The sequence below is a fragment of the Protopterus annectens genome, chromosome 12.part0 (assembly GCF_019279795.1).
Source record: "Protopterus annectens isolate FY-2018-M chromosome 12.part0, PAN1.0, whole genome shotgun sequence".
Taxonomy (NCBI): domain Eukaryota; kingdom Metazoa; phylum Chordata; order Ceratodontiformes; family Protopteridae; genus Protopterus; species Protopterus annectens.
The window spans coordinates 804197844-804213425 of record NC_056746.1 but is presented as its reverse complement, the minus strand read 5'-3'; positions in this window follow the sequence as shown (position 1 = coordinate 804213425).

The following is a 15582-nucleotide window of genomic DNA, read 5'->3' as shown; positions in this document are numbered from 1 at the left end:
GGACTCCATTAACACTCTGCTAAACAGCAGAATCAGTAAACTGTTAAATGATACTGCCATTGTTTCAGTCTATGAACCTGTATGCTTTATATAGCATTTGTGTAAATGTATTAACACATGCATGGGTCTGTTTGTTTTAAACATATATGTGTAGGATTAGGACATTGGTAGGTTTGAAATAAATACCAGTTTGTACCATTACTGACCTGTGTAATGCAAGGCAAATAGCAATACAGCAAAAAACCCTGCTTTCATAAGCGGGTGTTAAGTGCTTGACTTTCCCCAAAGAAAAACAGGTTGTATAAATTATGTTTTTATATAATTTTGTGAATGCTATCTCAGGCTGCCTGTTTTCATCCAAAATGGCATTCAAAATCATGACCATCACTCACCTGTCCTAGACCCTGTTATGGGCATGCACATATTTTATTTATTTACTTATGTTTTGTTTACTGAGTTATCTCTACTGATAAGAGTCCATTTATAGAGGGGAGTCTAAAAAGTTACCAAAAATAATCACACAATAATAATAATGTCAGTATATTGAAATGCAAAGGAAATACGAGGAGAAACATCAATTTTGGATATTGCACAAATGACAGACACAGCTGTAGTGTACAGGGAGACAAAAGTTCTATTTTGCTGACACAATATGATTTTCCTGTTTTGCGGTGTATGCACTACCTTATTTTGCTTCTGTAGTACAACTGTATATCTTGTCACCCTTTGGTCGTCTGAATCATGACTGAAAACTGTCCTTGTGACCTGTTTGGTTGCGAAGTGAAGCAATAAAATGATTAAAAATAAATAAAATAAAATAAAATAAAAACAGTCTCTAATGAATCTGAATGCTTCACCTTAGTATCCAAGCCCAAAGGAAGACTCACCTCTCCCCATGTCCCACAGGGATGTACTGTATCCTCCTTTCCTGCAGATTCATAGTGTCAGTTTTCCTTCTGTACTAACTTGTTCCAGTCCCACAAACAATAAACTGTATATTCGTGGTAGGGAGCTGTATTTTACTGATTCCTTCCTTCTTCCCCATCAACACAATACGGAACCCTACATACACATATGCCTATACCTCAAAGTTTCACAGATCTCTCTGCAACAAACACAGTCCTTTTCATACCTCCACTGGGAGTGATTAATGGAAAATGAAGTGGAAAGTTAGTACATGAAACCTTGCAAACGCCCATATATTCCCTTCAGCAATTAGTTACTCCAGGAAGTACAAAAATGCCCGTGCCATGTGATACTGCACCTGAAAAACTATGCGGTAAAGGCACGTGTAAAATGCCGTGTTGGTGTTCACTGCTTGGTCCTCAACAAATTAGGACTGCAAAATCTTAAGAAGAAAATGCTGCCATCTCAAATGTGATTTAGCCACAGACTAACATACAAAACATACTCTTTTCTTCCTATTCAGCCAGTACCTGCACAAATCCTCTAATGCAAACTTGCTAAACAACACCGAAGTCCACCAGTAAACTAGGCGACAGTATTAAGTGACTTGCTCCCAAGCAGCTGATTTCATTATCAGATGATACTCGCAATATGTAAGCTTTACCCATGTTTTCCAAATACAGGTTACCTGCAGTTCTGCTACAAGCTCTTGAGTCCCACGCGTTCAAAGTCCACTTTCTCAAAGCCAGGGAATCGAGCATCTTGTAGCTCATACAGCCTGATGCTCATGCTCAACCTTGAATATGTGTTCTGGAAAGCAGGCTGCTGCATGTTACTCAAGCACATTATGCGAGTTTGAGGAAAGGTAAGTGTGGCGGCTATCAGGGGAGAGTGAAATGGGGTAGGAATGTAGATTACAGCAGCAATTAGGAAGGCAATTTAGGTTTAGGGAGCAGAAGAGGAGTTTTAGGGTTAGGGAATGGCAGGAGGATTTTTCGGTTTACGGAGGGGAGTTGGATGTTTAGGATTAGGACTTTAAGGTTACGGATGGCGAGTGGTGTTTTAGGTTTAGGGATTTTAGTTTACAGAATTGTAGGAGGAGTTGAGTTTTAAAGCTTTGGAGTGAGGACTCAAGTTAGTAGCCGTGTGAGAGTTTTAAGGTTAGAGCTAGATCTCTAATAGGGATTTGCAGTTTAATACGGTTAGTTGTTGGAAGGGCTAAGTAGTAAGATTGTACTAGTGGAAGTTAGAGCACTTGCCTTTTCAAGGAAGTTGCTGTAAGCAAGTGTGCTATAAGCTACTACCACATGAGCACTTGTAGTAGACCTGCTACTTACTCACAGTAAATAGACACAAGGTTGTAAAAGTTAGCCCTCTGTCACAATGTGAAAAAACTCCACCATCCACCAATTTTAGTTTTGATACATCTAACCTAAAAAACTTGCCTCTCAAAGGTGTCATAAGTTTCTCACACTAAACGTATGATATCTTTTATATGCCACTGGATCAATCCTTTTTTGTTTCTGAATTACGAAAGCCATAATACTCATCTGAAGGAAGTGAATACTGTTTGTATTTATTTTTACAAGTGCAGTATGCTTTCTTTTTTCAAGTAATGGCCTTAATATAATTAATGTGGCAGATTAGAGTTCTGGAGTGAAATTATATACGTGATCTTATTTCATGTGCCTTGAAAATGTAAAAGTGTCTGTATCAACTGTCAGTTAATCTTTCTAGGAAGCTTCTACGAGTCCCTTTTGTAAATGAGCCTTTCCATGTGCAGTTAAGCAATGAACAAAGAATACAGTAAAACAAAGAAAATAAATATATTCAATACGCTAACATGCATTTCTGAAGAATAGTGAGTGTTTAGCTGTAACACCTTAGACTACTGGTTCATTGTAATCGTCACTGCTCTGTTGCAAAAGCAGATATTTTAGGAAGGAAATAGCAAAAATTCTTCCAAGATCAGAGGCTGAATGCTAGAGACGGCTGAGAGGTATGCAGTACAGAATCCAGCTGTAAACCTTTAATCCCTTTATTCCTGGTCATTTACAGTAAGCGTTTACCCCCATTCAGGACTGTTTTTTGGCAATTTTTGGTCCCTGCTCAGAAAGGGCTGCATCTTCATAATGGTTTGACACATATAAAATGTCCTCAAACTGTACTTTAAGGTACTTCTAAGGCAATGGAGCTACTGTAGGTTAAATTTTAGCAAAACATTTATTTAATGTAATTTTTTATGATTTAACATTGAAAAACTGCAAAAAATCATACTTTTACTGAAAAAAAAATTTTCAGCCAGATTCCAAAACTGTTGCTCTCAGTGTAAGTGACTTACTTTGGTGTAAGGCCTCTCTATAAACAGACTTACATCTGGGTCTAGATTCCAAAACAGCCATTCACAGCCTGTTCTCAGTATACATGGTCACTTACACCGACAGCAAGTCTTTTAGAATCGGTCCCAGTATTTTAGACCTGATGTCTAATTAATTAATTGGTTGATTTCTTTGAAACAGTCACCAAGGCCATTGACGAGAGGAAGGTGGTTCACACAGCCTACCTGGACCTCGCAAAAGCCTTCGATACAATACCCCACTCGGGCATTATAGATAAGCTCACCAGCTTAAATATAAACCCCTATGTCACTAGATGGATTGCAAACTGGCTCAAGGACAGAACCCACATGGTTAGAATTGCTGGAGCCATGTCAGCCTCCAAACCAGTTACAATTGGTGTCCCACAAGGCTCAGTCCTGGGACCTCTCTTGTTCGGTATATATTTCTCAGAGGTATAGGTCAACATGGAAGGACTGTGGCTGACAAGTTCGCAGATGACTGCAAACTGGGCGCCATAATCGACTCTCCAGCTGACACAAGCATCCTCCAAAAGGGCCTCATAGAAACAGACAACTGGTGCCAGAGCCATGGCCTCAAGCTAAATGCCAAAAAGTGTATAGTCATCCCCTTTGGCAAAAACAAAGTGCCCACAAATTACCACATAGGTGGTAATCCATTAAGTACAGAAGAAGTAATTAGGGACCTGGGGACCCAAGGTGATAGCAATCTCTCATTTGACAACCACGTGGCCAAAGTGGTTAGAAAAACATTTTATATAGCCCACCTAATCATGAAGGGATTCACATCTAGATCAGGGGAAGTCATCGTGCCTCTTTACTCATCCCTCATTAGGCCCATAATTGAGTACAATGCCCCTTTTGGGATGTACCTTACCAGACACCTGCAGCAACTGGAAAGACCCCAAAAGTACCTCACCAAGAGGATCAAAGGGCTCAAACAGATGACATATGCTGCCCAGTTAAAGAAACTCCAGCTCTACTCAGTGGCATACCGCCTGTTCAGAGGCGATCTGTGCCTGACGTATAAAGCCATGTCCAACCCGGAATTAATGGACATGCTGCACCTCAGAAAATCCAAATCCCATCGAGCTACGTGCTCGAGAGACTTGAACCTCAGCACAATGCTGGAGGGACAGATTCATAACCCAGAGGCTCCCTTCACTCTGGAATAAAATCCCAGTCCAGGTTAGGCAGAGTCCCTCACTGACTCTCTTCAAGAGGAATCTTGATGAGTGGATGGGAGATCGTAGGTTTACCCCGGGTATCACTTCTGTGTCACTGTTAGACAGAGGCACAGTATACTAACCTCGAAAATGGGCCTAGCAAAATAAATTTAAAATGGGTGGCGAAAGCCAAACACATTCTGGCTAGGCTTATAAATGCCCTGGGGCAGATAGCCTAGTATGAACCTATGAACCTATGTCATTACAACATACAGCTTTTATTTTGGCAGAGGCCATGCTTACTACCGAAACAGAACAGAATCATGTGGCTTCTCCAAAGAGTATAACAGCACTTGATGAAAGGTCAGCACTGTATATTGACCATCTTGATCCTTCTAGAACTTTTTACTCTGTTCCAGATAAGGAAATGACTGACAACTTTAAAAGCACTAATTGTCGATTCATGTGTAAGTCAATGTGCAATATACTGATCAAGCAACAAGGCACAGTAAGTGAGGTTGGGAGTTATTTTTCTATCCTAAGAGAAGCTATCAGTGAGGACCCACAAGGCTCTCTCTGTGTTGGTATCTCTTCTTTGTCTACTATTCTGTTCAGCTATTAACATGGGAAATGCACTACAGATAATTAGTTATGCTAATGATTACAAAACTGGAAAACTAAAGCACATCAAAAATTATGTCTTCCAAGACAGTTTGCAAAAACAATGTATGTGGTACTGCAGTAATGACTTTACCTTTAATGTCAGCCATTTGTATATATCCCGTGGGCCTTTGCTACAGGAGGTTTAAGGTATTACACAGTGTCTTTCTTGTAGTTTTTCTTTAATTGCACCATCAGAAGACTTGTGAAAAAGGAATAAATTATGATTACAAATTGGTTAGACCACAAAAGGGTGACACACCATCTACCATTCTCAGAAAAACATATGCTGTACTCCGTACTAAAAGGCACATCTAGTGACTCCAGAGACAGAGATCCTTGTGCCACTTCATACCTCACTGACATTACACATTATGGAATACAATGCTGAGTTCGTAGTTCATGAGCAAGTCACCCAAAAGAATTTGTAAAGGTATAATGGTTCCTTAACAGAAAAATCAAAGGGTTGGAAAATGTGACATATTCAGAAATACTTCAAGAGCTGTCATTGTATTTAGCTTTTGGAAGGCTATCAAGCGGTGACCTTTGCCTGATTTATAAGGCAATGCCTGATCTTGCTGAGAGGCTAACACTGGAACTGCGAACTTAATACTAAAAATAAATAGCAATAACCTAAAATATGTGACAGATACATTACTCATTGTATTTCATGACTATGGCATAACACTCTCCTTACAGCCAGAAAAAGTCAGTCATTAACTTGCTTCAAAAATAATTTTGAAATGTACAGAGAATGCAAAACCCGCAGTAGTGGTGCTGCGGTAGCGTTGTCGCCTCACAGTAAGATGTTGTCCCATTCGATTCTCAGCTAGAGCGTCTTCTGTGGAGGCATGCGTGAATGGGTGTGCCTTCGTTGAAGGCTGTGCGTCAGGGCTGGTAACTCGGCACGTAAAAATCCACTACCAAACATTAGCGGACTGGAGTTCCGCTGTGGCGACCCCTAACCAGGATAAGCCGAAAGACACAACAACAACAAGGAATGCTAAAAAATATCATTGTGGGGGTTTGGCAATTAAGCTTCTTAAAAGCCAGTAGGCCTAAGCTAGACAATTAAATGAAAATGTCTATGAAGTAGAACTCATAACTACATTTTTGTTTTAAACTGAATAATTTGGAAATTATGCAATTTATCAATTTCTAATAACTGCCTTTCTGACCTTAATGTGGTCAAACCCACAAATAAACACATTTCTAAAATGATTCTATACTTTCTTTTTTTACACCTAAATTCTGGATATTGACAACTCCCTTAATTTCCATCAGCCCCTTTACTCACCTGCCCCCCTCTCCCTCCCTCCTCTGGGGAGGACAGGGGATATGGCCAGATCCTGATGTAACCCTGTTGGTTCCCCCTCCAGAGAAACAATGAACTTGGTAGCCTACAACTTCTAAGATTCCATTTGCTCTTTAAGAGTAGCACAATTCGGCGGTAGCTATCATATATGCAGTTAGGGGCAGGGAATGTTAAGTATGCAAGTACTGGAATATCCTACCTGTGTAATATGAAAATGACATTATGGACATCACTGACCACAATATCAACTCGTACAGGTCCCCCTAGTCACTTGAATTAACAGCAGCCTGCTTAAAGCCAAGAATACATGCCTTAGTCTCCACCAGGTTGTGCCCATACCTCTCAACTGTACAGATTTTCACAGAGTGTCCAGATTTTTGCCTCATATTTTTGGTCTGTTTTTCATAAAAATGTGTTTTTTCTGGCAAATTAGTGGTAAATCATTAAAGATTGAAATTAGAAAATAATGACAGACATTTGAGTTTTTGATTTCATACCCTTCAGAAAATTCATGCTAACTAAAACCTGTTCTTCTATCAACTTTCTAAGTTTATAAGAGCAATATTTAAAAATTGTCCCTATTTTTGGGTCTTTGTCTGACTTTTATTTATGGCTTTGTCCATATTTCTTGCTCTAAGAGGTTGAGAGGTATGGGTGTGCCTCAGCTGTAGGCAGATTGCTAGTACCCCTCCCCACCCAGGATGGGTGAGCTGACATAAGCCCCTCACTCTCATCCCCTTATCCCTGCTCCTACAGCACCTGAGCGGCTAAATGAATGTGTGTTGTCTGAATTAAAATCAGGGCTCCGTCTGTTTATGCCATAGAATCAGGGACATGCTTTTATATTTTCTTATACATATTCAAGATTTGTGCATACTCAGCTATATATTACACACTGTATGAATCAATAATACCAAACAAGGATCTATCAGCATTTGGATTGTGTGAACTTCAGTACGCTCTTGGCAAAACTGAGCATTTGCTATAATATTTAAAACTGCAGAAATTAACACTTTTTTGAGAATTCCAATTTTTAGATATTCTACAATAATACAATTAAAATGTGATTCTAATATTTAATGTGTTTATTATTATCAAATACATGTTTGTTGTAAACTGCATGGCACAACAGTGCATACACTCATAGGTTTCATACAACTTAACTGTCCAGATTTTCATAGAATGTCCACTATTGCTTTATATTTTTGGTGTGTTCCTCATATAATTTGTGTTTCTTGGCAAATCATTCAGGACTGAATTCACTAAATAATAATGACAGACATTCAAGTTTCATGCATATTAACAAAAATCTACTATTCTAACAACTTTCTAAGTTTGAAAGAACGTTATTTAAAATCTATCCATATTTTTGAGAATTTTCCCCATTATGTTTGGCTTTGTCCAGACTTTTTTTTTTTTGCACTGAGAGGATGTCAGGTATAAATAGGTATGTACATTTGCTGGTGGAATGTACCAATGGATATATAACTAAATCTCAAAATGATTTAAATTTTCTAACAAGATTCTCTGGAGAATATGTCACGATACTTAAACAGAGACTGCATTTAGCTGGTGATTTTAAGTGTAAAGTTTCATACACACCTTCATCACCACCTTCCAGTGACTGTATTTGCTACATATCTATATTCAGGGAGAGGGGATCATATATCCAAGACAAAAAAAAATCACTTCTATAAAGAAACGAGCATACAGTTTTAATTAAAGCCAACCCAATATGGATACATTCTGGAAATATCTTGTTGTTTTTCCCCTACCCATCCTTATTAATGGATGCTAAACCTAACTCTGCCATACCTCTCAACCTCTTAAAGCAAGAAATCTGGACAAAACCATAAATAATGGGGGGACAAAGGCACAAAAATAGGGACACTTTTTAAAGTGTTGCTCTTAAAAACTTAGAAAATTGATAGACTAACAGATTTCGCATTTGCATGAATTTTCAGAAGGGTATGAAGTCTGAAACTGAAATGTCTGTCATTATTTTCTAACTTCAAACCTCAATGATTTGCCAGAAAAAACACAGTTTTTATGAGAAACAGTCCAAAAATATGAGGCAAAAATCTGAACAGTTCAGAAGTATGATTCTGTCTTTGCCCCTTACCCCAACCTTACATCCTTCTGTAACACTACCACTATTCCGACAAATTAGATCTGAGCTTAGTGATAGGGTTTTGGTTTAGGGATCATAAAAGAAAACTGTTTTCCTTTAGCAATCTTGTATGATTTCAATGTTTGGGTTTTTGGTAAGTTAATAACAGCAGATACAGAAGGAATCACCACAGGATGGAAGCCTCCGTTGTAGCTTAAAACATCTTTAATTGCAAACCAAAAATGAGCGCTTTCGCGTAGAATAACTACGCTTCTTCAGATGTAATTATAAATAAAAAAGACACTTCTTTTATATAAAACCTTTTGGCAGGCAAGCCAAACAATAACCCAATTAACTAATTTAACTAATTAAAAATCATTAAAGCATTAAAGCATTTAAAGTGCCCCAAAACATTTAAAGTGCCACAAATATTTAAAGTGCTCCAGCTACTTAAAAACATATTAATTGTTATGTCAACAATAAATGTGCAGATTCACACAGAAAAGCATCTACATACCATATCATAAAAGAATATATATATATATATATATATATATATATATATATATATATATATATAATGTCGTTTATACTACACTGTAACACTGTTGTAAAACTCCATTCATTCATCGTATTATACGATGTAAAAATGCAGTGCAAATATAAAAAAAAGCTCTATAAACTTGACAACTGAACAGGGTAAAAATCAGTATAAAAGTCCTATATATGTATACAAACAAACACCTATTAGCACAACAAAACTTGAAAAGCCACCAATGAAAATACATTATTCACATAGTTGAGTAGAACGAACTGACATAAAAATCATTCTATTCACTAAAATTACTATAGACCTTTTTAAAGATTTATATAAACTATATACTATAAACTACAAATATTAACCAGATATAGATTATAAAAATATATGATATAATAATGTATTATAAAATATATGTATGTTAGTAGTAATATGTAATATTGTAAGTGATGATTAAATAGTTGAATAGATTATTAAGAAACAACAAATAAATAAATAAATAAATATGTAAACTTCTATTATGTGACCAATAAATACATATGAATCACTAAATTTATGAGCTGTAATGTGAGTTGATATTTAAATACTAAATATATATATATATATATATATATATATATATATATATATATATATAAATGAACAAACAAATGAATAAATAATATCATAATTTTCTATTATTTAATACAGGTTTAATTGAAACAAACTGGTTAATACCTGGATTAATGTGTGCTTTTAGAGTGAATATCCATTTGAGTTCAACACAAGCCAGTTGGTTAATGCTGTCACCTCCTCTAAAACTTGGAGTAACCAACTGTAGGGCTTTAAAACTAAAACTATGTGTTGTAAAATCTTGTATGTGCTTCACTAATGCGTTTTGCTCGTTCCCCTTCTTGATGTCATAAAGATGATTATAGACCCTGTCTCTTAGTCTCCTCTTAGTTAGACCTACGTAGAATGCATCACAATTTTCGCAAGTTGCAAGGTATATAAGATTGGTACTATTGCAATTGCAATAATTTATCGGCGTAAATGTATAAATTTTTGCTAATTAACTTCTTAAGAGAAACAATGTCACTGGTGTATTTTATGATGAATGACAATTTCTCTGTAAATTTTCCTTTCTTTGATTTCATGGTTCAAGAATGCTGCTTAGTACCACCCTTCACATAATAGGTATTTGGTGTTGTAATGTCAAACATTTGCTGTTGACATCTTCTAATCAATTTATTAGTGTAACCTCTTTCTTTAAATAATGATTCTAGTTTTTCTAGTTCAAGTGAAAAAACCTCATTGTCAGTACAAATCCTAGCTATCCTATTCAACTGACTGGTAACGATTCCTGGAAAGGTAAACCTAGGATGCATACTCTCATATCTCAATAATGTGTTTCTCTAAGTAGGTTTTCTATAGAGGGAGGTGTTAATCATTCAATTAGCACTAAACTGCAAAGTTAGATCTAGAAAATGAACCTGTTCTTGTGAGGATTCAACAGTAAACCTTAAAAAGGAACTAGTGGTTTCTACATATTTAATAAATTGAGTGCAATCAGCTTCAGTACCTTCCCAGATAATGAAGACGTCGTCCACAAATCTTTTATATAATTTTACGTTGCTGTACTGTGTATGCTTGAATAAACAATTCCGTTCCCATTCATAAACAACAAGATTAGCATAACTATTCGCACAGGGGGTGCCCATGGCAACCCCCCATTTCTGCAAATAGTATTTATCATTAAACATAAAAATATTATTGTTAAGTACAAGTTCCAATAAATGAGTAATTAAAATTTGTCTATTATTACTGTAATGGGAACATGTTACAAGGACTTCTCTAACGGCTTGGAGTCCCAATTCATTCAGAATGCACGTAAACAAGTCTTTTACGTCCATAGTAACAAGTAAATAATTGTTAATAGCTTTTTCTAATTTGAATCCTTTCAAAACCTGTATTAATTGATAGGAATCTCTAAGAATATTGGGAACCTCATTTACAATAGGTCTCAGGAGACGTTCTACAAATGAAGATATGGTTGAGGTACTCCACCTTTCACTAGAGACAATGGGTCTCATGGGAACTGGCAAAACATTTTTGTGTATCTTAGGTAAGCCCTTAATGATAGGAATGGTGGGAAACTCAACTAAAAAATACTCATATGTTTCACAACTTATTTGGCCACACATTAATAAGTCATAAAGGTCTTCTTGTACGTCTTTGATGGTATTCTTAACAAAATCATTTGTAACAATGTGATAGGTATTACTATCCGAAAGGAGAGAGGACATGGTGTTAACATAATCAGATGTATTAAGTACTACCACGGCCCCACCCTTATCAGCTGGCTTAATGGTGACTTCAGAATTTCTTCTTAACCTAATAAGTGACTCCTGTTCATTCTTAGTGATATTAAAGTAACTGCATCTCTTTTGACTCAAAGCAAACCACTGGTAAAAATCTTTCTCACATAGTTTCATGAAGCACTCTATGTTATGTGGCAATGCAGGCACAAAACTGCTTTTGCATTTAAAAAAATATTTCAACACATCAGTTTGCATAACAATTTTGTCTTTAAAAAACACTTTCAAAGCTACATTACGACAGAATAATCTAAGGTCAGTTAAGACCTCATTTAAATGACTAGTTTGTGATGGAATGAAATTAAGACCTTTGTTAAGGAGTGAAACGTCAGACTCAATGAGAACTGTGTCAGACAAATTATACACTAAACAGTTCAATTCCTTTGCTTCCTTGTTACGCCGTACTTCTCTTCTGATCCTTTCCTCTTTCGTGGGCCCCTGCTGTTGGAACGACCTCTCCATCCTGTTTGCTGTTTTACTGGAAAGGGTAAAAAATGGGTCATAGCAGTGGCTGTATCTTTGGGTTTCGCTCCTGCCAAAGAAAAAATTTTGGCTGCTTGTTGATTAGGGGGTGGTGTATCACTGGGAAAATTAGCTCCATTGTAACTGTTCAGCAATGAGGTATTTTGAAACATTTCATTACTCAAAACCTTGTTGGAACTAGAAGCTGAAGATAGAATTAAAGGTTCATTAATGGAGCCTGACATTGCAAAGTTTGGATTGGCTGATGATTCTTCTGTAGAGACTGTGTTAATAACAACAGTAGAATGTATATTCTCTGTTCTCGGCCAGATAAACACCTGGCCGAGAGCGAAATCATTAGCATCTCTGATAAGCTTTCTTTGTTTAGTTTGATTTAGTCTCTCACTGAACAGGTGTACTTGTGACCATACATTCTCCAGTCTTTTACTGAAATACTCTGATTTAAAATGTTCTTTAAAGTTGCTTTGTTGCGTATCTATTTTGTTACGTAGCTCAGATTCTAATGGGGCAAAGTACTCTAATAGGAGTTTAATGTAATTAAAACCAAGTTCGATGTTTAAGTCCTGCCACTTCCTAAGAAGTACGGGATGACTATCCCCATATGTGGGCATGCAAAAAATATGCATGCCCCTAGGCACAACTTTAAAGTGGAGGCAGGCTTCCAGATGCAATCTCTGCCAAGCATATCTTTGCAACTTATATAAATCATCCTGAAAATCTTTGCAAAGTCTATTAAATTCTGTGATTTTCTCACCATTGTTGGAAACTTGCGTTGAACCTGGATTATTAGTAAGCTCCAGAGTCAATAAAGGGTTATCCGTTCGGTGCAAGAGAAGATCCCAAGCAGGCATGGTAGTAGCCCTCGTCTCCGGATGAAAGTCCAGTTCAATCTCAACTTGTTAGTTTTTGGTAAGTTGTTTTGTCAAAGTGCTGGCATCAATCTGCACTGTTTCAGTGTTTTTGCATTTTGATCTACATGTGTGCTTATATATATATATATATATATATATATATATATATATATATATATATATATATCTACGTATATATATATATATATGGGTCTACCTAATAAGAGTGACAACGGAAAACACAGACAATGAGATCACTGACACCGGAAGACCGACAACAGAAATAATCTACAATTTGAAATCCCAACACTGAAAACACCAACATGCGAAACGAGCGCGACTGTGTGAGTATGCGGTAGTGACTGACTTTAGGGTTAGGGTGTGGGTAAGGTAAGTCTGCGATAGTGACAGACTTTATGGTTAGGGTTAGGGTGCGGGTAAGTTAAGTGTGCATTAGTCACGGAATTTAGGGTTAGGGTGCAGGTAAGGTAAGTGTGCATTAGTGACGGACTTTAGGGTTAGGGTGCTAGTAAGGTAAGTGTGCGATAGTGACAGACTTTAGGGTTAGGTTGCGGTTAAGGTAAGTGTGCATTAGTGACGGACTTTAGGGTTAGGGTGCGGGTAAGGTAAGTGTGCGTTAGTGATGGACTTTAGGGTTAGGGTGCCAGTAAGGTAAGTGTGCGATAGTGACGGACTTTAGGGTTAGGGTGCGGGCAAGGTAAATGTGCGATAGTGACTGACCTTGGGGTTAGGGTTTGGGTTAAGGTTAGTGCATAGATAGTTGTGTAGGTAAGGTTTAGTGTAGGTTTGTAAGGTTTTTGGTGTGCTTGTGTTGTGTGTGTGTTTTTCAGAACAGCAAATTTGTTTTGTTTTGTTGACTGTTGGGATTGTACTTTGTCAGACATGTAGACTTTTGTGTTTTTGAACTTTCGGTTTTGTGGTGTCGGTGATGTCGTTGTTGGTGTTTTCGCTTGTCGGTGTTATCAGGTAGATCCATAGATATATATAGATATATATATATATATATATATATATATATATATATATATATATATATACTTGAATTGTCGAACATCGCCGATTAGAGACTGTTGTATTGTCGAATGCATTAGGTCGGAAATGCAATTGTCGAAGACATTATAATCCAGAACGGTTTTACCATGGGCCCAGGTAGGTGTACAGTATTTTCCCTACTACAACCAACTTCCTACCTCACCCATGGTAAAACCGCTCAATGATTATAATGTCTTCGACAATTCCGCTTCCACCTAATGCATTCGACAATACAACAGTGATGTTCGACAATTCAATAGTAAACCATATATATATATATATATATATATATATATATATATATATATATATATATATATATACACACACACTCACAAATATACATCATATAAATATATATATATACATATATATATATATATATATATATATATATATATATATATATATACATACATACACACACACACACACACATATATATATATATATATATATATATATATATATATATATATATATATACATATATATATATATATGTATATGTATATATAGTATATACAACCACACTCAGAGATATACATTTCTCCATAGCGCTAGGCAATGAGTTTTGATGTGTTACATGTACAATGATCTGTACTCACACACACACTCAAACGTATATACATATATACACACATGCACACACACACACACACACACACACACACACACACACACACACACACACACACACATGCACCCGTATATTTCCATTGGGAAACTGCAGCATTTGCTACATTACAGTTTGCCTCTCTCAACTGTTGCCCAGAGAATTACATGCTACTGTTTGGATTTTTTTCTGATTTTTACAACTGTAGTTGTTACAGTACAATCATAAAGTCTTTGTCCCAGTCACATACAACAAGAATGCTGTTTACTAACTGAATGCCGTCTCTGGTGTGCTACAGTCTGGTAACTTGTGTTTATAAGTAATCCCCAGTACTGTATTGTTATTACCATACATTACTTTAGCACAGTCACACACAGTTAACATGTTGGTTCCCCCACTGCAAGCAGCCTTTGACATTTTCAGTACTGATCCCATGGTATTATCAGTCAACACCTAGTACTGTATGGTTATAACAGTGTAAGACTGAACCTTTATCCCACTCTACAAGTTTTGTTCTTCCAAGTAATACAACAACAACAAAAAACAGATGGTGGAACTACAGTATTCACTTTCAGTGGATTTAATCACTCGGGCTTCATCCTTTTGGACAAATCATGCCACTCATGGGTAAATGCTATACCAATTGCATGCCATATATCTTTCCATGGATATTTTTTTTTTATTTATCATTTGTTGACTGGGAAAGTCCGACTAGGTTCCACAGAGCCTGTTTTCAGCGGAGGCCTGGGGAATAATGCTCCAGATGCATGTCTTTGGAATGTGGGAGGAAACCAGAGTACCCGGAGAAACCCACGGAAACACAGGGAGAACATGCAAACTCCACATAGAAGGCACCCCAGCTGAGAATCGAACCGTAGAACCTCTTGCTGTGAACTGACAGTGTTAACCACTGCACCACTGTGCCGCCCTAGAGAATTACATGCTACTGTTTGGATTTTTTTCTGATTTTTACAACTGTACCAATTGCATGCCATATATCTTTCCGTGAATATTTATTTATTTATTTATTTATTTATTTATCATTTGTTGACCAGGAAAGTCCGACTAGGTTCCACAGAACCTGTTTTCAGCGGAGGCTGAGGCTGAAATATTATTAGAACACATGTTCTCTAGAGTAACCGCGGTGGTGGTGATGCGGTAGCATTGTCGC